The following is a 25,289-nucleotide window of genomic DNA, read 5'->3' as shown; positions in this document are numbered from 1 at the left end:
CCCCCCCTCTCTCTCTCCCTCTCTCCCTTAGGACCCCACATAACACCTAATGACATCATGTGACCCCTTAGCACACCACATGACCCTTTAGGAGCATATGATATCCTAAGTGGTCAAATGGTGTCCTAAGGTAGCAAGATGAACCATTATTACAATATTAAAAGCAGTACCAATACTACTTACAAAAATAACAAACCAACATGCTCCTCCTCTCTCCCTTCCTCCATACCCCATCCATACACAAATTCAACTTGGTAAACAACTTCTTTATCTGAAAATTGGCTGCAAGCCTTGTAAGTTGTTTATAATTGGAAAACATTTCATTATCACCCACTTTTCTTGTGTAGAGAAAATTCAGAAACACTTTCAAGCTTTCCCCTCCTACCTCCTCCACTATCACTTCTACTCTTCTATTCTCCATGAAACCTGCAACCTGAAACACAATACTTTCTCCTCCCACCTCTTTCATCACTATATTATGTTTATCCATCTCGTTATATACCACTTGGAACATTAAAATATTATCTCCCACCTCCTTTATCACAATCACTCCTTTCTTTTGAACCATAAGATCCCCTTCAAACATGGCCCAAAAAACATTTGACTTGTTCACCTGCGAATATATTCTAAAACAAAAGACAATGGAATGTCCTTAATCTGAGCTCACTCTCTCTCTCTCTCTCTCTCTCTCTCTACCTTTGTCTCTGTCTCTGTTTGTCTATCTGTCTGTCTGTCTCTCCCTTTTCCATCCTCTCTCTCTCCCCCTCTCTCTCCCTCTCCCTCTCTCTCCCCCCTCTCCCCCCTATCTCTCTCTCCCTTTCCCCCTTTCTCTCCCTCCCTCTCCCTCTCCATCCTCTCTCTCACCCCCCCTCTCTCTCTCTCCCTCTCTCTCCCTCTCCCTCTCCATCCTCTCTCCCGCCCCTCTCTCTCCCTCTACCTCTATCTCCCCCCCTCTCTCTCCCTCTCTCTCCCTCTCCATACCTCTCCCTCTCCCTCCCTATTCCTTCACATTTTATTTACTACAAATAACGCATACAAGGTTTTGATAAGTTAAAAGCGCGTACGGGGTACTGGGAATATGGATATTAGTCTTCCGAGCATTTTTAGGGACTAAAAGCACACACGGGGTTACTGAATATACCGCATACATGGTTCTTGGAAATAATTTTAGTTTCTCAATAGCCTCAACAACCTCAAATTTATTTTTTGAGGTCGTTGAAGGCCCCACTGCAACTGTTATTGCATTTCTATGATAATTTTATATATAGAAGTAAGTGAAATTTTTGTTTTGCATGATTTCATATGATTGAATTGTTGTTCTTATTAGTTTAGTCAATGTTATTGTGATTGTTTAATAGTTTTGATTTAAAAAAATAATGATAATGCTCAATTTTATGGTTATTTGATTGTTTAAGAAATTTTTTTTACATATATATATGTAATATGATTCTATTTAGGACAACCGGTATTAACAATGGGAAAGAACAAGTGAGGAATGGTGGAACAATGAGAGGCTAAAAAGGAAATACAAAGGCAACGTATGAAGAAATTACGTGACATAAGAACAATGGGACAAGAAGGTACGTCATACTCAACATCTCAATTTGATTTACTAAACGAACATAATGCAATTGAAAAAGAGATCACAATAAATAATCAAACAAACGATGAAGACGCACCAACAACATTTGATTTACTGTATGAACCTAATGCAATTGAAGAAGAGACCACATTGAATATTCAGTTAGATGATGAACATACACTGGCTCTATTTGATGCGAGGAATGTACCTAATGCATGCAATGCATCGATGTTAACACCTCCTATAATCATTTGTAGGAAACCAAAGTATCTAATTGACATCGATGAGAATATTTTGAAGCCAATGCCCGATAAAACCGACAAAAAAGACTAATCAATATACAAAGTCCAACTAAGTCAATTTGAACCTTTTCAGACAATTGTACAATTAAAAATGTGTTCAATTACCTTCTTCCCGTGTTTAGGCATCATCGAGGATTTCTTTCGCTGAGGACGAGGCCTAGACATGGAGGGGGTACACTAAAACATACAAAATTAACACAACAGATATTAGTAGATAATATTAAACATAATTTAACAAATCTAAAATTAAATGACTTGCATATTCCATCAAAATATACATAATATAAGATGTACAAAATATGATACCGCGTATCTTTGTAGGCCAAAATTGATCGCTGAGAGAGTGACATCATCAATGTGGGACATTTGGTCCCCTGTCAATGCCTACAAAACAAAAAATTGTCAAGCATTAAAGAGAGTTAGTATATCTTATAATTTTTTTTAATTCAAAGTATTGTTCTATTTTAACATGTTACAAAATTTATACCTCAGGCGTCAAAGTTGCAGCTGCAATAACTACAGGAGGAATATCAAATGGTGTATTAACACCCATTACTGCATCCTAAAATGCATATTGTTTATATCAATTTAAATCGATCTATAAATAAAAATTCATTTACAATTACAAATTTTAAGTGACTGATAAATAAAATGTTATGAATTCAAATCAATACACCTGTGTTTGCGGTTGACTAGCAAACATGTCCATCAATTCATCCATTAGCACCACATCCTCAGTCATGCGAGTTTGACATCTACTCTCGTAAATCGTACATAGATGGGATGTAGAACCATCTGCACTGGCCTCGACATCCATACCTGTGCATATGCCTAAGCAACTGGGACACACATGCTTAATGGGCTAACCACCACCAGCTGCCTCAACTAATGGATCATCGTTTGGGCCAAGACGGTGTGCTAATGATGTCCCATGCTGGATAATCCTATCAGTCAATGTTGTGGCCGCCTGAAGAGTCTGTAGCTCCATAGACTCTTTCAGGGCTACTGGGACCGTCACATGCACCTTGGGTTTGGGTGTTAGGGGCGACGACTCTGTGGGTCTATTACCCTATGGGCTCCAAGTCTATCTTGGGCAGAGTCGCCACCTCTACCATGGAACTCTCATATCAAAATAATTAGGCCGCTCATTGAGGACAAACTCACAATATAATTTCCTCAAAAAATATAATGGAACCTCAAAATTATTACAAGGTGGTTCGTAAAAGACCATCCACCACCTATTCCAAAAAATATTCTTCATCTACACATTGGTACACCATTGTATGGGAAAGCTCTTTGCATTAAGAGGTAAGGACTCACCAGTTCTAGGATCAACAAAAAGAGCACATATTTGTGCTTTACTTTTTGTTGTATCATATGATAACCCATCAGCATAATAAGTGCGACACCTATCCCTATAATTTCCCCATTTTGTAATCTGACTAGAAACTGCAGTGGCACCACCACAAAATGTTTCTAGGCTAGTGGAAAGGGATAAATGATGCTCAACCTTAGATGTTTTCAATCTATTAATCAATCTAGTTATTTTAGCAATGTTTTTCCTTAACTAATTAAGCAAATCCTCCTATGTAGTTGTTGTACGGTCTAAAGGAGGAGCTGGAGGTGTATCTTGAGGGTTTTGTTTTGGGTTTTGAGGCGCGTCTTATTGTGGTTCTGGATTTTTAGAATCTGATATTGGTAACAAAAAAATAAAAAAACTAATCAAAATCAATGAATTTAAATTGAAAATGTAAATAAAATCTATCAAATGTGCAAAAAATAAAAAATGTGTAACAGACCTCTTTCCATGGCATCTGGGTGTAAAAATATGTAGCCCGTGCGCGGTTTGGAACAAAAAAACCCCTAAAACTCGCTCTCGGTTGTGGAAGAAAAGAATACAATCAGCTGTCAAAAAAAAAAATTGACAGAGACCATGTACGCTATCCTTTAGGAACTAAAACCACATATGGGGTCCTAGTTCCTAAAGGACCGCATATGCGGCTTTGTCCCTTTAGTCTTGGACACAACAAACCTAACCATGTATGGGGTTTTTTGAAATTTTAAAACTGCAAACGCGGTTGCTGTTTTTTCAACTTTTTTTTGGTGTGTGTCCACTTTTTTGCATACCATCTTGGTGCACACACTCATTAAATTTTCAATATCTTGGGATGAATGTTGGCATTGTGTTTTTATTGATGTCAACTGGTATAGGATGGCTACCGATACAAGAGATGTATATGCAACACTATCATTGATGCATACAAGATGTGATGTCTTTGATATCACCTAGTGTTGCAGGTCATCGATAAGGGAGAGAATGTCATTTAGTACAATGACCATTGGAGTCACCGGTACACAAGTTAGTGTGTGAATTGTGTTGAAGATATGGATAGGAGACCGGTATGATATAACAACCGGTAAATGATGACATCTGAGAGTTGGGTTGTTGATTGTGATGAAGAGGCAAAATGTTATCTATATCACATCAACACTGAAGGTAAAGGTTGTGCAGGCCACCAGTATGCTGTGTGGATGTAAATCAACAAGATTCCCACCGAATAAAGATGCAGTCACCATTTGAAGAGATGATTGATAGTGAATGTGCCCCAACTGGATCACATTTTCCTATTTGAAGATATGCTGCTCAAACAAGGAAGCCACATTGGTGCAAGTCAGAACCAGATGGCAAGGATCCACTCCCACCGGTAAGTGGAGCTTATCTCTTGTTATGCATGAAATGCATCTTAGTTCTTGGAGATAAGAAAAAAGTGTTAAATGCAGGTGATTGATGGCTCACACCGGATCTACCGGTGAAACAAAAGGATGCCTCAAGTGCATGAAATCAGAGATGTGCACTGGATTAGAAAAAGTTGGGATGGTGTGCTACTAGGACAAAAAAGAAGAGTAAAGAAGTGATGGGTTTGTCACCTTGACAAACCAGTTGAGATATAGCTTAGGCTGATGATGAAGAAGGCAAGGTTGAGCAACTATAGATAGAGAGTGCAACCGGAATGCAGATGCCTTAGATGGAGACAGTTGAAGGTTGATGGCCTGGTGTCATCAAGGTGTTTACCAGTAAATATGTCCACCAGTAATGCTGACAAGGTATAGATGCAGAAGACTCTCATATGATGAACATGTGCATAAGGTAGGTTAGCAAGTGTGTTGACCGGTTGAGTGTTCCACCAGAAGAGAAGCAGAGTGCAAGGTGATGGCAGACCAATTAGGTTATAATCGACAGGGTTAGTAAGCCGGTAGACGAACCCAGTAATGGAGTTGGTCGGTGATCCTATCTAGATCGACACAAATGAACCAACAAAGGTGGATGCCGACAAAGGAGCCACATGGAGGTGATGTTGCATGCATGTACAGGTTGGTGAATGTGTTGTTGGAGAGGTAGATGGTGACAAGTTGACATTTATGTCGATAGCGTGTTTTACGGGTCGAGGTGCAGAAGAGTGCGACTCGAGAATGATCAGATGACATAGATCTGATTGGATGACTTCATGATCGAGGCCGAGTGTCTAGGTTTTGATCAGGGGAGGTGAAGCTATTTTCTTGATCGCCTCATAGGTGTCTAACAAGTACAGACCGAAGAAAGAGCCATTTTTGCTAAACTTAGCAATCGTGTATTGCAAGCTGCATGATTGGTGGAGCTGATTTATCCATTGCAGGAGGTCAGTCTCTGGAAGAAGATCTGACTGGATTTAGTTTGCCTTGGGGTCAAAGAAGAAACCCTAACCACCTGAAATTTGAATTGGCTTTTGGCGGGAAAACTAGTTTATAAATATGCAAGCCAAAATCGATGAAGGTGTTGCCGAATGAAAGAGTGTTGCTGTCGAATGAAAGAGTGTTGTTGCTGAATGAAAGAGTGTTGCTGGATGTGAGAAGAAATCAGTCAAGTGTGAAAAAGACAATCTGAGAAGAGACTGAGTGTGAGAGAGAATCAGAATGAAGAGTTCAACCGACATTAGTGAGGCAACCGATAGTCTTCCTTTGAGTCTGATAGAAGAGTATACTGGTAGTGACCATACCAGCAGAGAAGAGAGTTGCTGAAGACTGAAGAGAACCAGTAAGTTGAGAACTGGTAGTAATCAGACAGTGGATATCTGACTGAGTGAAGTAGACTAGTGGAGAGCAGCAGTGTGGCAGAGAGAAGAACTAGCAGAGAGCAGACCTGGAAAAGGAGAAGAGGTTGAACCAGTAAGGTTATAGTAGGAGATAAGGTTGCAACATAGAGGCTAAGTAGTGAACTGATAGTGAATTGGATAGAAGATCTAGTGAAGAGATTTGCAGAAGAGTTACAAAGTTCATTTGTAGCAAGGCTATTACTTTTATAATTGATTATGTTTATTGAAGATCACTAAGTTGGAGCTCGGTGCAGGGGTTGTAGCTCCTTGGGTTGGCGCCCTAAATCAGGGATTGATGCTCCTTAGGTTGGTGCCCTAAACATTATAATCAGAGTTTCATTGTGAGTCTGGATTGGAGCAGTAGACTCCAACAATACTTCTCACCGAGGTTTTTCCCATCTTGGGTTTTCCTCGTATATGCTGGTGTTATGTGATGTCCCTTTCATATGTGATTGCATTTGTGATAGTCTCCCATCTAACTGGTAAGTCTTCTTTGTGTTAGATCTGATAACCAGTACACACATAGGATAGATAAAGGGAAAAGTTTGTAAACCATTGATTCAGCCCCCCACCCCCCCACCCCCCCCTCTCATTGGCACATTGTGTTTAACAATGAAATCTACTACGAATTTGATGGGTGAAATTGGATATGAAATCAAATATTAGATTTTGTTTTACCTTTTCTATTAATGCATTTGTTGTAGTTGGCAAGTGCATTTATGGCTGCAAAGAAATGCATGTATTGAAATTGCTTGGAACTCACCGCCAAAGGTTTCTATAATTATAAGTTTAAGAATGAATATAGATATAAACTAGAGGACTGCCCATTTAGGATTGAAAGCATTTGAGAAGAAAGATAAAATAAATTAAACTAAGATCTTTAGGTATATGTTGATTTTGCCAGATAAAAGAAAAGAATTAGCATAATTTTTTTGATCTTCCTGCAAATATAATAGAATCATATGATCCTATTCTATTTTTATATGTATATGTTTCTCAATAAATATTTATCTTAAAATATTTTTGGAGTGTTTACACTTATCCTAGGATGCCCTTAGAGCTTCATTGGAATTCAGAATTGGAACTAGAAGAATACAGAGGATTTATTCACATCATTTGATACTATCAAACTTGTATCAACTTCTTGGGATTTGTAAGTGAAGAAATTTTCATGAGCCAATGAATCCAAATTCAATTTTCTTTCTCCCTCTATTTGATTTTTCATCAGGCTCATCCAAATCTTCTTCTTCGTTAAATTTCTCTATTAGCACATTGAGGTTACATTTGTTTTCCTCATCAAGAAAGTCACTATATGTCTCATGTGTAGCACATCCGGCTACTTGTAACTTGAGTGCTCCACACGTTTTTTGACGAGAAAATAAATCCTGTACCAGTTTAAAAGTCTTGTTATTGGGCATCTAATTTTTGAGAATTTGATAAATAACGTGATAAATCCTGTACCAGCTTAAAAGTCTTGTTATTGGGATGGCTCTATGCTTCTACCTCCCACTCTCACAATTCCTTTATGTCACTACCAGTGCACACCCTGCTGACAATTTATATGCAGATATCCTCACCCTGTTTGATGGATTGAAATGTGAGATTAAAGGTCTCAACTTTTTTTTAAGGATAGCAAATGGATTGTAAATGCCCATATAGAGCTGCGCACTTCACTAAATTATTGAAGAAAATGAACCATCCTTCTATGTAAACTTCAGTTGAAACTGTTCATTAGCCCATCTGCAGGATATGTAGGAGGTGGGTAAGGTAGAAAAAGAATGGCACAAAAATCAAAATTGACATGTGGGGATTGACATTTATTTTTATAGCCTCTATAAAATAACATATTTTAGGTAGTTTTTTTATTTGAAGAGACAAACCCCTTAGAAACCTGCCAAAGGAAAAGATGGCATAAAGTAAGATACATTTGATCACTGCATGACTGTATTTGATTTTTTTAAAGTTAAAATATAATTAATAATTTAAGATTTTATAAATCAAACTAAATTTTTAGTGTATCATAAAAAAATAAATATAAAAGAAATAGTTTATAACTATTTTTTATTTATTTATATTTTACTTACGGTTTAGGTTGGGATTCATTAGGAAATTTATTCTTCTTGTTATAGTCGCATTCACATTTTTCATTTGTTCTTTTTCTAATTATGTTTTTATTGATCTTAAAGTTTACACTCACAAATTAACAATCTTATGGGAAGTTTAGTGAATGTGGGACTTGGTGCATTCCACTAAACAACCTTCAAGAGTTTAGAAGTCGACTCTTCAATTATTTTGAGTGGGAAAATGGATAGAAGGAAATACAAAAAGAAAACCAAAGCTTCATCAACTTGAGAACCTAAACATCAAATAGGAACTATGCCATCTCCAAAATATAAGCACATAATACCACAATCTCTTCATTGTTAGAAAGAGAAAATAATGTATAAGGTCCAGTTAACATAAAACTTAATATTCAAATCTTTCAGTGAGAAACACCTATTGAGGCCTGATTAAGACAACAAATTCTTAACTAATCCAAATTTCCATTCATTTATATCCACTTAGTTTATCAAATTGACATGGAATGATATCAAATTCAAACATCACATATCATTAAATGTGTATAATCACACATGGTTTAATGGGCTATTCTATTAAATCGCTATCATAAGAGTAAAAAATCTAGATGATTGATCTACTTGCTTGCGACATAGAGATTCAGTTTATCAATTAAAGAAAATAAACACACAAAAGAGGCTAACTAGGGGAAAGGAGTCAGTAGTCGCAATAGCTAACATAGCACATCTTAAGCTCCTAAACCGTTCATCTGATTTTGACAATTTTTTTTTGGTTCTCTCCGTATGCAACTTAATGGTTTAAAGCTATTGTTTGGCTTGTGGGTAGTAACGATGCACACTGTGGAATTCTTTATGTGCACAAAGGTAAAAAAGTACATATTTCAAAGTGTGGTCCAATACATGATCACCTTTGTGCCAATAGTAGATAACTCAAAATAGGCACTAGTAGTGGACAAATGCCCTAGTAGTAGTGGACAAATGCCCTAGTAGTGGTGCACAAATGTCCTAGTAATGAGCTAATTATGGTAAAAAATGTTAAAAAATGCACCACTATTGGTACATGTGATATTTATTAATGGACCTTCCATTACTATTTCTTTTTGCTCCTACTTTTTCTACTAATGGGGGTTGAGGGTGACAAAAAGATGGCGGTTATTGGTCCTATAACGACTACTGGCTCCTTTCCTCTAGGCACAGTTTGATATATTTCTTTTCATAGATCTTGAAATACAAACTAAAAGCCTTCAACAAAACAAAGACTAGAATATTTTTTAAAAGTGATGAACCCTTTAATACAGAATGTCCATGAGCTTAAATAGAACCAGAAAACAATAATTGTAACCATAATGAAAAATAAATAAAAATTCATATCATTGTGTGTAACTCTCTTCATGGTGTATGTTGCAACCATCTTCGTTAACGACCCATGTGCATCATAATTAGTTCCTTCACATGCTCGAACAAAAACACCACCTCTGATACCCATCACTTTTCAGTTGCAACAACCTTTTGAATGTAGAATACTTTTACCTAATAGGAAGACTTCTCTTTTATCCCATGTCACCAATCAATTTCTTTTCATGGAAGACACTAGACAATGGTGTAAATATTTCTCCGATTCATATTGAAAATAAGACAAAAACCCCCATCAAATTGCCAATTGCCAATATTTGGTAAAGCTACCAATTCTCCTTATCTTTTGTTTGTCTTGAACACATGCACTGACGGGCTTTTTACAAAGCATCTTCTTATTGTCTTTTCAAAACTCTACAACATCACCATGTAGTGCCTTTTGAAAAAAACCTTAAAAAATATGGGCCCATTGACATAAAGAGCGCAAAGGTGACAAATGATAGCTATGTACACATTTCAAGAAAAGTTGAGACACAAGATCCTCAAAACTTTGTTGTATTGCCAAATGGAACCTTTTGGTGCAAGCCTTACTATCTCAAACAATAAAATTTCTCTAAAAAGGAGAAGAATCAAAATGAAGAACATAGGTTGAGGCCTTGGAGAAAAATAAATGAAAATTGCAAAAAGATTAATCTAAAAACTTGGCAACTCTTTGATGTTCCTTGCTTGTGAGAAAAATGAAGTTCATAATTTTTGGTTCTACTTCAAAAACCTGCAAAAGGGAGAAAACAAGGAAAAGCTATAGATTTGCAAGCATAGACTGTAGAGTTGCCCAGTTCTTATCAGATGATGGGTGTAGCATCATAAATTGTATCATCATATAATTTTTCCCTCACCTAGACCTCACCTTAGCATTTTGTCTTTTGATGCTCGAATCTTGCTTTGATTTTGCTCACACCCTTCACAAACCTACATTTTCACCTTCTCTTCTATCTTTTCCCCAAAGTTGAGTCCTGGTTCTTAGGATCATGGTGCCAAAGTGACTAGGTCCTCACAATGGTCACATCAAGTGAGTAAGAATTTAAATCCCATATTGGCCTACTTCAAAAATTCAAATAGTTTTCAGACAATTAGGTATAAAAAGAGGCCTACCCCTCTCATTTGGATTCTAAACCATTTATGTGATCTATGATATCTCTTTCAACTCAAGTGAGCAATCAATCAAGAATTCATCAAGCATCCATGATCAAACTTATATGAAGATATTCTACATGACATCCTAAAACCCTTGTGTCATGGGGGCTTCACCAGCTAGCCAATATGATATCATGTGTGTTCATATTGGGGGGTTTATTATTCCAAAAATCAAAAGAAATATATTATAGACATATTAAGGACACAAGGGTTTTATAAATGGATATCCCGAATATGAATATTTGAAGGTATTTTTTATTAGTCAAATACTAGAAGTAGGGGCTAGCGGGTTTCTAAATTCAAATGCAAGCTTCGTTTTGCTGAGTATATTTCACTCAGAAGTAGGGACAAAAAGTGAGAACAATTTGAACATAGCCACAAATTGGCACCACAAAGGACAAGTTGGATGTAGTAAATGCATATTTGAATTTAAAAAATATTCATTTTGAGTCAAACGGTGTTCATTTAGAAGGCAAGAAGTAAACCTCACAAAGACCTACAACTACAAGCCATTATCAAGATTTACAGTCAAAGAGGACCGAGTAACAATACTTAATCATGTATTTAGAAAAATTCTTGTCCCCTGCATTGAACTATTATTCTCATCCATTTGTTTTAACTTAGTAATGTTGATCATGGAAAGCACTATTTCGTCTGTGAAAATAATTAGTAAACTAGGGCGAAGAACACATGAAGAACCATCATTTGATTTGTAACCAAGAGCTAGTAAATACTAATTACAATTTACAATATCTAACAATACCAATAGAAAAACTCTAGAAAAAATTCCCATGAGTGAGTATGGAGACCTCAAATAGAGAAAAAGAAACAGTCACAACAACACAATATATTAGAAAACTATAAAGTTTTTTTCTACATAAGTACTGGCATAAGGAGCCAACTTCCATATGTTCAAAAACAGAAAACAAGTATATAGATATAAAGAGGGGGGACACCACAGGGACACAGGGGGGATCGCTAATAAGAGGGGGGACACAAGGGTGATAAGTGATACAGATAACCAATCGCCTTTCCAATCACTTTCAACCTTTCTACGATCTCATCAGGGAACAAATCACTATGAGCACTCATGAAGGCCTCAAACTCATCCAAGATGTATTTATGGCCTACCCCAACTTTAAATAACTTCCATGCTTTAGCCATTTTGGTCTTTTTGCCTTTTGCATTAAGATAAAAAAACCAGGCATGATCTTTGACTGTGGCACTATCTTAAGGGTTTGCAGTGCAGTCTTCATACCTTGAGCATTCTCCTCCTTCACTTTGTGGTCCACAATACCATAGGTGTTCAGGGCATATCCCAAAATTTGGATGATTGGGGAGAACAAGTTCTCATAAACAATTCCATCATGTACATGTCCATTAGCTCATAAATATGTCCCTAAGATATTTATCACAAAGATCTTCTCCTCATCGTTCCCTTTGTTGAACAAGCGGACAATCTGCTCCTCTAGGAATTCTCTGAGATTGTTTGTGCTCTCACACAAACACTTTTTATTTTAAAAAAGGGGTAAAAAATTATTCAATCAAAATCAGTTTAACAAAGTTGAGGCCTCAGGCCCACCAAGTCAAGAATAACAAAGAGTATCTCAACAAAGACCACCAATAACAACTGTACATATTCCTATCATCCTACATAAGCCTCTCTAAGGTCTCAAGATAATCAGAAGGTAAACCATACCTCCCTCCAATATCCCAACCTTCTGCATTCTCTGAAGCCCACTTTTCCAAACAGTTAGCCACTCTGTTCCACTCTCTAGGGATATGAACAAAGGAAGCAAAATCCAAGAAACTACATAGGCTTAAATCTATCTAACCACAAAGGCTAAATGCCAACTAACATTATCCAAATTATGCATGTTCAACATATCCACTACAATCTGAGAATTTGACTCACAAATAATCCTCCTCCATCCTAGACAAAATCCTTTCTCAACTGCAATATTAATAGCAAGAGCCTCCATCAAATTATTACAATGTTGCCTTTTATAAATAGAGAAGAAAAAAAAAACCACTCCATCATTACCTCTACCAATACAACTGATACTCGCATGTCCTGGGTTCCCACAAGATGATCCATCTGTATTAATCTTCAAGATACTTGTTACCTATTTTCACTTAAAGCTCAATCAGGTAGGGTTTTAATGTTTTAACATATAGAATGGTACATTTTATTATGTTGTTATTACATTCATGTGCATAAAAGGAGTCTTTATTGTCATGAGTGTACAATGTCTCACACAAGTCATGAGACTAATTGATATGTATGCATATAAAGTAAATACTATGTATTTATAAATGCATAAAATATAAATATGCATAAGAGAAGGTAGCTCGTCATTGCCTGAATGATGAGTCCTAGTTGAGTTCCCTTGTGTTATCCTTGGTTCTTTGCCTAGCTTGCATCCTTATGTTCCTTCCCTGCTCCTGAGTACTTGCATTTGAGGGGAAATTATGTTAGAGTAATGAGAGCAATCGTCTCTTATGTGCACATGCATGTATAAACACACAATACATCCCTCATATGCATACTAATAGTCCAGGAACACAAATACCAAATCGGAAAATCAAATATGCACTATTTTTATCTAACTTGTTTGCTTCATATGTAGATACAGGAAAAGTAAACTGCAACATGTGGGTTAAATGTGGGTCCCATGAGGTTTGAGCCCAACATGTTGATGGAGATAGGTGTTACAAAGGAAAATAGATCACAGAGACATCCATGCTAGACAAACTATCACAAAGGTAGTTTCAGGTTGTATTCATTTCAACCACAAAGGTTTATGTCATATACCTTAACTACACATGTAATAGTATAAAGTGACAACAAATGTAAAGTCACAAGCATGCATTAATAAAAATGAGATATAAGGGAGCATATAGAGTAGCTCAATTAATGAAGGGTCACCATGAAAGAACAACACAACAGTGAGCTACTTGAATCATAGGGTTCAAGGGTCTCCATTGGAGACAATGATATGTCACTAAAAGAGCATTCCTTTCACATAAGGAGTAAGCATAGACCTAAGAAAATATATTGTGACAGTTAAAGGGGCAACAAGCAAGTGTCAGTTTGTAGCCATTTGTGAACAATCACATACAGGTTGTAAAGTAAAGAGCAGCTTTATATCTTGTTAGGTCATCCAATACACAAATTATGTAATATAGAGATGAATATATGTGAAGGTAATGATTGCAATCATGTACACAAATACAACTTTGTAAAAGGTAGGTCACAATGCAAATCTTTCATATAAGAGGCATAGTTGTCAAGGACATCAAGAGTAGACCTCCAGATCCTCAACAAGAAAGAGATAGTGTAGCCAAGGCATCTTTTGTGATAGTTCTAATCTCTAAGGCACAGGGGATCCAAAAGCACAAATCTGATCTAAATCACTGTATATGATCTAAATTTGAGTCATTAAGATAGTGAGTAATCAAACAAAAAAGAAGAGTGCATCATAAGCAGTCACATCATCATGGAAAGTAGTAGTGATATGACATTTTGCAGTCACAGTTCAAATTTTAGAGTGGGATACTTTTTATGTGCATTTTGAACCAAATGAGAGATATTGAGATCAGAGTCCTAAGATGGAGCAGTGATTAGAGATTTTTATGAAGTTACATCTATCACATAGAGATCAAAAGTAGTGATAACTTTACGAAATCCCCTCTCAAATATTTGAATAAATTTTTGGCGAATACTTATTTTTTATTTTTTAAAATAATAATTCTTATTGGCGAATCTTTCCTTTTTAAAAAAAAAAATAAAAATTTATTAGCAATTTTTTTTATATAATTTTTTTTTGGTAGAAAATATTGGCGAATCTTGGAAAATAACAAGAGTATGCATTACTTACTATTGCAAATCCTTTCATTTAAAATTTTTTTTTTTAAAAGAAAAGTAGAGGCTTGAAGGTGGAAATCATTAATGAGTTTACAGGGTAGACTCTACTTTATTTAGTTTCCACTTAATTTAAAACATTCTAATAGCCCTCTTTGTATTTTGTGAGATAAATTTTTCCAGCAATTTGTAATACTAATGGGACCAAAAATTTCTTTTAGACCATTGATTTTCATTGATGTCAACAATACAAAAGCAATTTCAACCCCCATGAGCATTATAACTTGTAGGTACAATTTACCTCATGGAATACAATGAAGATCATTAGATTGTATTTTAAATCAATGCTTACAACTAAAGATTGTTGATAACCCTAAAGTAACTAATAATTCTGATATATTATTGGCTAATTAATTTAGATTTTTATAATAAATTATAAAATGTTGGTGAATTTGATAAAATTATTTATCAAATATTGTGGCGAATCTTTGAGTTAAAAAAATTAATAAAATAAATACTCCGGCAATTTGAATAACACTAAAATAAAAGTTTGTAAAAATGTGGCGATTCGGGTCACCTTAAAAGTTGAACTTGTTAGCCAAATTTTCATTCTCAAATTTTAAAAAATAGCCAATTGGAGAATATTAGCCACTAAAAAATCACTGATCAAAAGACATCAAGGAGCCATTTAGCAGAGCAAGGTCAATATAGTGATAGTCATAGACTCCATTGTCAAGTAAGACACATGAAGGAATAGAACAAACAAAGTAACCCATTGATCTCAGTAGCAGTAAAATGCAATGACATGGCATGATCTTAAGGCATTATTGATATCGAGAGAGCATCAACTTTTTGGCAGCTAAATCAAGTGGTCTCAATACATACATCATTTAGAGTAGCAAACAAAAGGAACTCTTAGCAGTCAAATATGACGAGAAGACACCATCAAGCTTTAAGGAACGGTTTCATTGGATAAGTAAGGCTATAGAGACCAAGACATCTGATATTAATAATTATTGTCAAATACAAAAAGAAGCTTGCAAGAAAAGACAATGAAAATAACAGTCCCAAATCGGACAGTAGTAGCCTCACAAGTTGAAAATCAATAGACACAACAATGTATATAGTGATTGGGAAACATTGGTTGAGAGTAAAGGCAATCATGAAAAGGTACAATGCACGAATACAATAATGTGGCAACCAAATTAGTGTATAACCAGCCTAGCATCACATGACAATCACAAATATGGCACACAATAATCTTCAATCAAGATAATGTGTAGAGAATATAACTTTTGTAAAGTTTGAAGTTATTACAACAATGAACATTATTGATCATAGACCTTCAAAGCATAGACAAATATATTCATCTGTCAAAGGACGGTGATATAATCATTGTACAAGCAATAATAGTGCAACACAAAGAGGATAGTGAAGTAGTCTTGAACATCAACTAGTATTACCAGACAACACAATGAGCTTATTACAAAGGGATAGTCCTTATTACTATCTAAGACATGAAACACAACCACAGTGTATCACATGAAACTTTACAATCAAAGGCATATCACATGAACATGGAGCAATGGAGATACAGTGAATAAGAAGGTCTTTCAGATTGTTATATCAGAAATAGCAGCTCTACATAAGGATCTTGATAGTCCGTATATCAGTAAAAGGGAAACATCTCTTTGAAAGGGTAGTGAAGATCATATCTAGCATTGAAGAGTTTAGTAGTGTACAAGTGAATAGATGAACAATAAAGCAATGGACATGTATAGTCATGAAGGTCATGAGGCCTAAGCACAGTAATTGGAGGGTTAGTTTATATGACAAACCTAAAGGGTAGCAAATTGGCAGCTTGAAGATCATCAAAAGTAATGATGAAGAAAAAGGGCATGGTGTTGAATAAGAAAACAATGATGTTGGTGTTTGAAACAATATACCTAATATAGTTCAAGAGCTTTCTCACTATATTAAAAACAGATTATAGTGGTAAGGAGAAAAGGTAAAAGCAGATTTAGACCTTTCAAGGTCATGATGGTTACAAATGTTTGATTCATTTACTATTAGAGACAAAATAACAAAAATGTGATAGATCACTATCATAGGTACAGGGCAGTAGTTGTAATAAAGATAATCAAGATATAAAGCCATCTTTTAGAATGGCCATTTGCCTTCAAAGCCTACACAATGAAGAAAATTTATTATTGCCTTTATGAAATATCTGTATTCATGCCATATAATAGTAAAATGAGAAGTCATAAGCACAAGGACAACTAGTCTTAAAGCAGTAAAGTTGAAAGATCAAAGAGAATAGAGCCTAATGGATATATTCACAATAGCTTCAACAAATATAGTCACGTGTTTTGATCGTTTCTTAAAAACATGTTTTGAACAAAAATTAGAAGACAAAGAGATGAAAAAACTCAGAAAATATCATGAAAACCTAGATCACTATTTTTAAAAACCATTGACCAATCCAAAAGGGTACAAAGAAAGAGAATTCACAACCAAGGATTCATTCTTGAATAGCAAGATAAAGAACAGTCAGGTTGCAGGGAATTATGAGGACCTGTAGTAGCATAAAGAGTAGTCAAGAGCCCCAATAGATCCAAAGCACAGTCCAATGATAGTAAATACAGAGCCTTGTCAAAACCATTAATAGTGAGAACAAAGTCCTATCTCAACCTAGCAAGCAATCTATCAAAGATCTTGAGCTTCAAGCATATACAAAGAATAGTGAATAGTAGCAAAGTTGCTAATATATGAGAAGCATCATGGAACAAAAAAAGAGTCCAATCACAGGTTAGAGTTACAAATAGCAAAAATGGCAGCGATAAACTTACACTTCATTTTTCCTATAGTTGTTTCCTGCAAAAATCATCAAGAATAGCTTCAAAATGGAGTCCTTTGAGTTTTGGGAATGCTTCACATTCAAACCCTAGCACTCTCATGGAGGCCTCCCTCAGAGCAAAAGATGCAAAATAAAATGAAGGATGAAATTTTTTCATTCTTTCACCTTTTGTGTTTAGGGTTTCCTAACCCTAAGAGACCTGATAGGAACAAAGGTCTTTTGATTTTTGTTTTAAAATTGAAAAATCCTTATTTTCTCATTTCTTGTACTAGTTTCCACTTTTAAAATCTTTTAAGTGTTTTGAAACACTTATATGATTTTATATCCTAGAAACATTTTTAGGGTTCTTATAAGTTCATTTGCATTTTAATTATTTCCAATCTGTAAATCTTTTTTTTAGTGATATTCTTAAATCACTTCAAAATAGGGGATACGTTGAAATGCAAAGTTGAGTGTGGCATTGAGTCTTTGAAGCATAAGTCAAAGTTATGACTTAGTTGCTTGTGGAGTCCTAGCATGAGTCTAGGAGGTAGTTGAGTTTATTTGCTAGATTCATGGAGTTGATTGGAGTTGTGTCAACACATGGGAGCAAAAATAGATGATTTAGCCACCTAATGGGCAGTTTGAGTCCAGTTAAAGAGTCCTAGTGGGTTGGGTTTCAGTTAAGGAGTTTTTTGAAACACTCAACTAATTCTATTAGTTGCATCCCTAATTTTGAGGGATTTCTAGTTGAATCCGCCCAAAGAGTTTGTATTCATTTTTTACAACTCTTTTGTCAGTTTTGAGAGGAGATTTCTTTTAGTTAAGTCCTTGTTTTGAGGGAAGACTTGGAGGTTGTGACAACATATCATTCTTGGAGCCAAAATTCAAAATTTGGGAAGCTTTTGTATAACTGACTATTTGTCACTCTTTTTTCTCTAGTTCTGGAGTTTGTACCTGTTCAAGAACAGAGATTTTTTCTCTTGTAACTCGTTACTTATGAGTATTTTCAGATTTTCATGAGGATCATTCATATTTTGCAATGAGAAATACTCCTTGTTTTCAATAAACAACTAGTTGCTTCTCTTATTTTTATGAGTTCTAAATATTGTTTTGAATGTTTTTGGATGAATTAGCTGTGATTATTATCAAATAATCCTTCATTTTTATCTATTTTTCTTCAATGAATAATTCATGGTTAAGCATGCTATAGTGAAAATCAGTGATTGAGTTATATTATCTAGTAAATGGAGTTGTGAAACTTATCTTTGTTTTCCTTCATAAAAATATCAGAAAGTTTGAACCTTTCACATGAGATGTTTATGTAAAGTATGCAGTCTTGAGTTGTGAGCATTTTAGTTTCATTATTGGATTCTTGTGAGTTCCTTGTCATAGCAAAGTGATTTTCAGTCATTGGTGGATCACCTTAGTAGTTAATTTTCAATTTTATGCATATCCTTCTTCCCTTTTCTCAGAATTTCAATTAAGTTTTAGGTGATCAAATAGGAAGCCAACCTATAATCCAGAGGTCTCATCTCATAATAAGATATCCACAGCCTGAGAGTAGGCCAATGTGTCATGGGATTGTAGGAAATTCAAGCTTGCATCAGGTTCAAATCCTCGTGACAACAATACCAACAAGAGGAGATATCCACCACCCATCTCTACAAATCCTTTGCTTAACATGTTGGGATCTTTTGCCAACAATGGAGCCTAGTCCACTGAACCCCAAGTTCAAATTCCTCACAATAGTATAATCACCCAGATCAACATTCTCAAACATATCACACTTAGCAAAGATATCCTTTTGAAGCTTGCTAACTATCTTTTGCCACACTTGAACACTCCCTAGTTTGGAGTCACATAAAATCCTACAGTTTCTTTCCAATCATAGATTCCAGATAATAGAAGTAGGCCCAATAGCCCAAGCCACTTGAAAAAAAAAAGTCTTCACTAGAGGTCTGCCCATGCTTTCCCAAAATTCAATTAAGGAGGTAGTATAAATACAGGCACACTGCCATGCCTCCCACCACCTATGCCAGATCTCATAAGAAAATGGGCATTGAAAAAATAAATGGGAGTTGCATTCTTCGCTACGTAAATAAAAAAAACAAATGGAGGGTTCATGAAAGCCTCTCTTATGTAGGTTCTCCCATGTAAGGCATTTCCTCTAAGCAACTAGACATAAGAAAAAATTACACTTAGGCCAAGAATAACTATTCCATACCTTCTTCCAATAGGGAACATCAACCAAATCATGCAAATGCCTGTCTAACAAGGCATAACCTTCAGTAACTATAAACTTTCCTTTTGGGTTGGGACCCCAATCCAAAGTGTCTCTCTCATTAAGGGAACTATATAGCGTTCCTTCCAAGATTCTAGCCAACTCAATACGATCCTTGATAGAGCCACCCAAGGGCCACTCATGTGGGTCCTTCCAACAAGTCATCTCTAACTAACCTATATGCTTAATCATTTTAAAATTCTCCACCTTGACCCACCCAGTGTCAGTAAAAATATTACAAAGGGATTGAAGCTAAGGGAAGCTAGAAAGAATAGGGGGATGTCCATCCCAAGAGTCTTGCTAGAAGAGATCATCAGAGCCCTTATTACAAATACAGAAAATATCCTCTTTAATAAGTTTTGCTCCTTTTTTAAGAGTGTCCCAAATACAAGATCCCTTACCTGTCAAACCAAAGCATGGCACATCATGTCTTTCAGCATCTGGAAAGTACTTATGGGTAAGAATCCTGGCCCAGTTCTGATCCTGATTGGTGCACCACCTCCAATACAACTTGGCCGCTAAAGCCTTACCAACCAAACCAATAGATCGAAGACCAAGGCCCCCTACATGCATCGGTCTACAGATAGATTCCCATTTGAGTAAGCCCCACTTAGAAGAAATAAAACTACCAGACCATAAAAATTGGTAGGAAAGAGCATCAAACTCCCTTACAAAGTTAGAGGGAGGAACCTGCACAAAACACCTATATATGGGGAGAGCCTGCACCACATTTTTCAAGAGAATCACTCTCCCAATAGAAACCTTTCTCTGAAACTTGTCCTAAAACCCCTACCAAAATTCTCTATTCTAAGATCACAAGGCCAAAGGAATCCTAAGGTACACTAGGGGGAGGCTGGAACCAATCTGAAATCTAAGGATCCCAACAATCCTTCTCTAAATAAGCCGAGGAGTGTTAAAGAAATAGATAGAATATTTAGCTTCATTAATGCTTTGACCTGAGGCTTTCTAATAAACATCCAAAGCTTTCCTAAAATTCACAACCTCATTGATTCTGGCATAGCCCATTAGGGTAGTGTCATCCACAAACTGAAGATGAGAATAGGGAGGTAGAGCACAATTCTGAATCTAGCCCTGAATAAGACCCTACCGCACCTGAGATTTAATAAATCTGCCAAGTCCCTTAGCCATGATAATGATTAAATAGGGGGATAGAGGGCCCCCTTGCCGAAGTCCCCAAGAGGCACTAAACAACTCATAAGGTTTCCCATTAATAAGAACTGAAAAGGAAGTAGAAGTCACACAACTGAGAACCCATCTCACCCACTCCTCTCCAAAACCAAAATCTAGGAGAATTTTTTGTAAGAACTTCCAGTTCACCTAATCATAAGCTTTATCCATGTCGAGTTTAATAAACATGGCCTTCTCATTAGAGGTTGCCATAGAATGAATAGACCCCATCGCGATCACAACACCATCTAGAATTTAGCTCCCTCCAATAAAACCAGCTTTCTCTTCTGAGATCAAGGCACTAAGAAATAGCGTTGTCTTTCCACAACCAATTTAATGATAACCTTGTATATCACATTGCACAAATCAATAGGCCTAAATTGATTCAAACTATTAGTCCCAACCTTCTTAGGAATGAGAGTAAAAAAGGTAGCATTCATAGACTTTAGGATTTTTTTATTCTTATAAGATTCTTGGGCCACTTCTAGAAGATCAAATTTTACAATCTTCCAAAATTCTTGAAAGAATTCAATTGGAAACCCATCCGGGCTAGGAGCCTTACCTTTTTTCATATAAAACACAATTTTCTCTAATTCTTGCAACATAATGGGGCACAAGAGGGCACCATTCATCTCATCAGAGACTAGTTGGGGAATATAATTCAAAATGTTCCTCTCCTCCTCCACAACAATGGGACAACCTCAGTGAACAAATTCAAAAAATAATTGACAACTTCCCTAGAAATTTCCTTGTTTGGAGAGAGAAGATCTCCTTCTAAAGAGATGAGAGAAGTAATAGAATTGGAAATACCTCCAAGCCTTAACAAAATTATGAAAAAACATTGTGTTTCTATCTCCTTCCTGAAGCCAATCAACTTGAGACTTCTACTTCTAGAAAATATCCTCATGTAACTCCCACTCTTCCAAATCCTTGAGGGCTAAGGATTTGGCTTTAATAACATCATAATTCATCCCTTGATCTTGAATCTAAGGAGTAACATTATCCAACTTAGATTGAGAAACCATCTTTTGAGAGTGCAGATTCCCAAAACATTAATTATTTCACCTCTTGAGCCTATACTTCACATGTTGGAGCCTCTTCTGAAAGTATACATGGCCATACCATGAGAAGGCTTCCCTTCATTCCACCAGTCAATCATAAGGTCCTAGACAGATAGGTCTCACATCCACATCAATTGAAATTTGAAAGAAGCATTTTTGGAAATTGTATATGAAGTAGCTGAGAACTTGATAGACCAATGATCAAAACCCCACCAGTCAAGAATTTCTAAGCTGGTAGACCAATTGTCATTCACAAAATAGCGAGAGACCAAAAAATCTATCAAGCCTCTCTCAAATAGCCTCTACTCCACTTATCGTATTATTCCATGTGAGAACACCATTAAGTGGTTTCACATAAATTAGGTTCAAGAGGACAATATTATCCCTAAGCAAATATGAAGAAGGGTCTAGCCTAGCTAACTCGCCATGTTTTTCCTCTAAACTAGTAACAACATTAAAATCACCAACCGCAGTCAAAGGAAGAAAGGGAACCAAGGATCGAACAAAATTGATGTGAGACCAAAAATGAGACTTATCCAAGAGATCGATGGGAGCATGAATGTTGGAGAAAAGACATAGTTCTCTTGTCTCAAAGCTAGAAGCAACCATAGAAATGGAAGAGTGACTAGAAATTCACCACAAAGGGACCATTTTATTTTGGGTTCTAGAAGTAAGAAACCCCTCCTAAACTACCATGACCACCCACTCCTTACTAGTGGCCATGGAGCCAAACATGAGGAGCGCAATTGAACAAACCATCTATTGTTAGCTTGGTTGCTTGAATAAAGACTATATTAGGATAATGAGATTCAATCAGTTTGTGAATATATTTTTTCTATGGATTCTATTCATACCCCTCACATTCCAAGAGATGGCAATAAATTATGGGGTTGGGAGAAATGAGAAGCAATGGTCTTAACAGAACCAGATTCCACTAATGTCTCACTAATCAACTTCACTTTAACTTGATCCATCTTTCATCCTATCTTCAAGGATTTCTATGTAGAGTTTATTTTAAGGGGTTTTTTAAGTAATCCCAAGATCTATTAAGAATTACCCTTTTCCATGATCCAAATCCTCCTTTATTAGATGAGAACCAAATTCTATCACTACACTACTATCCATTTTTACATCAAGGCCGCCTAAGACATGACCAATTGGATTCTAAGAAAGAACATGAGATTCCAGCTACGTCCTTTGTTCATCCTCCATAGGAATATTCAAATTTTCCTATCCTCAATCATCTGGCATTGGCACATCCTTTATCTCATCTCCTAGGGAAAGGTTAATTGGAATGCCTTCCTCTTGAATGAAACCCTCTAGAGCGTCAAATATGTTAAATGTATCATCATTTTGTCTTATCCATCCAAGTCCTTTTCTACTCTCTCCCCTTATTACAAGGCTTCATAGGAATAAATCCTTCCTTATCCACAATCCCTTCAAGCATAGGTGTCTTCCCCTTATCCTCCCTAGGAGAAAAACTAGAGGGGGTTTTCAAATTAGGAGTCTATGAAATAAACCAAGGACATTTCCTTTGAAAATGTCCATACTCATGGCATATACAACATATTAAAGGGAATGTCTCATAATCTAGCTGTTGGATCCAAGAGGAAGTTCCTAGATTGATCACAACACTGAAAAGAATCAGTGGCCAAAGGAAATAAACTAGGGATCATAGCTCCCACGCAACCACACCAACACCGTCCAAGCACCCCTACCCTACTTTGCACGCACACAGAAAATGGAACCATGGCTAGGGAACAAAAACCCTGGCCAAGGCTACACACGTAGAGCGTAGACCCGTCCGCTCACTGTGCGCTAAATTTTCCAATCAATCTCACACAAACACTTAATACCGAAGGAATTTACCATTTTGTGTACACAGTCTTGATGAAGGAATCACTACTTTATAGCCTAGGATTATTGCCCAAATTTTTAGTTTGTTGCAAATCATCATCATTTTGTTGAAAAGGATAAGACCCTTTCACCCATCTACCACTGGTTATGTTCAGACCTACATTTTGTACCTTTGATTGCAAAAATAGATATGATTGGATAATTTGATCAATTGCTTTTCAATTCTGGCAAAAAATCAACTCATCGAGATCATATCGAGCTCGAATGAAATCTTTGTTTTATCCTTTCAGATAGCAGACATTGCTTCCAAAATAAAGATTTGCAATCTTGCGGAATGTAATTGCAGTTCCATGTGAATCCATGTCATTTCGTCCAAGTAATAAATGTTTATTTACACTTTTCTGAAACTAAAAGATCTCATAAATCATGCCTCGATAACCCCAATTGGAATAGCAAGGAAAAGAAACAGTTCCTGGAGGCAATTGCCAAGGAAAACAAACACCTTCATTTACTCTTACTTTTCCCATTTCCAAATTAACCCCTTTATGAGTAAATTTTAGAAAGTTCATTTAGTTATGGATGCACTAGGATGAAAATACACATCATTTCATAGCAATATTATAACCAGACTTCTAATTTTTTATTATAATTTTATCTATTACTTAACCAGTTGGTAGGTACATTTGGAAAATAATGCAGATGGATCCAATTGTAGATATGGAATATGTAATTGTTATCGGTGAAGAAAATTATGTTGTTGGCACATTCATTTGTTGAAAGGGTTGTACACTTAATGACATCCGTCATGAAATTATGGATGATGAACTCATTGAATATCCTTTTGATTTTATCAATGGGCTTGGGCATCCTTTAAATATAAAGAAAGAATAAAAAAGGAAAGCTACAATAACAATTATAGGCATTAAAAGGAAACATGACATAGTGTATGTTGGTACGCTTGAGTCAAATATAGTGGAAAGTACACCAAACCCTCAACATGATAGAGAGAGTGTGGAGGTAGACATGCATAAACAACCAAGAGTTGGAGATGGGTTTGAGTCAGTGGAACAAACCATAGTTGTTGATCCTAATTTATTGGCATCTTGGAATCTAAAATTGAATAGTTTGATGGAATAATTTGTCAATGAGAAACTTACTCTCAAAGTATATTCAGAAAAGGGAGAACCTAAAATAAAGATCCATTGTGAAAGTTGTGGCATTGATTATGGAATAGGGGAAGTATCCATGGTAGCACAAATAGTTCATAACATCATAAACAATAATATGAAAACAATTTCCCATCAATGTCATATTTTAATGGAGGGAAATGGTGAAAATCATTCAAGTAGCATAGAAAAGAAGGCAACAGTGGTTAGAGACCGATTTGAGATTGATCAAGCAATTAAGCTTCTAGATGATCTCAACAAGACACAAGAGACTATTTTTTTTAGGATGTTGGAAGCAACACTTGCAGGCTATGAGGATAAGAAAAAAGTAAGAGTGGAATGCACATGATGAAATAAATGGTTTTGTTTGTTGTGTTTACACCTCAATAGGTT

The sequence above is a fragment of the Cryptomeria japonica genome, chromosome 1, assembly GCF_030272615.1.
Source record: "Cryptomeria japonica chromosome 1, Sugi_1.0, whole genome shotgun sequence".
Classification (NCBI taxonomy): Eukaryota; Viridiplantae; Streptophyta; class Pinopsida; order Cupressales; family Cupressaceae; genus Cryptomeria; species Cryptomeria japonica.
Note: the sequence above shows the minus strand (reverse complement) of the source record.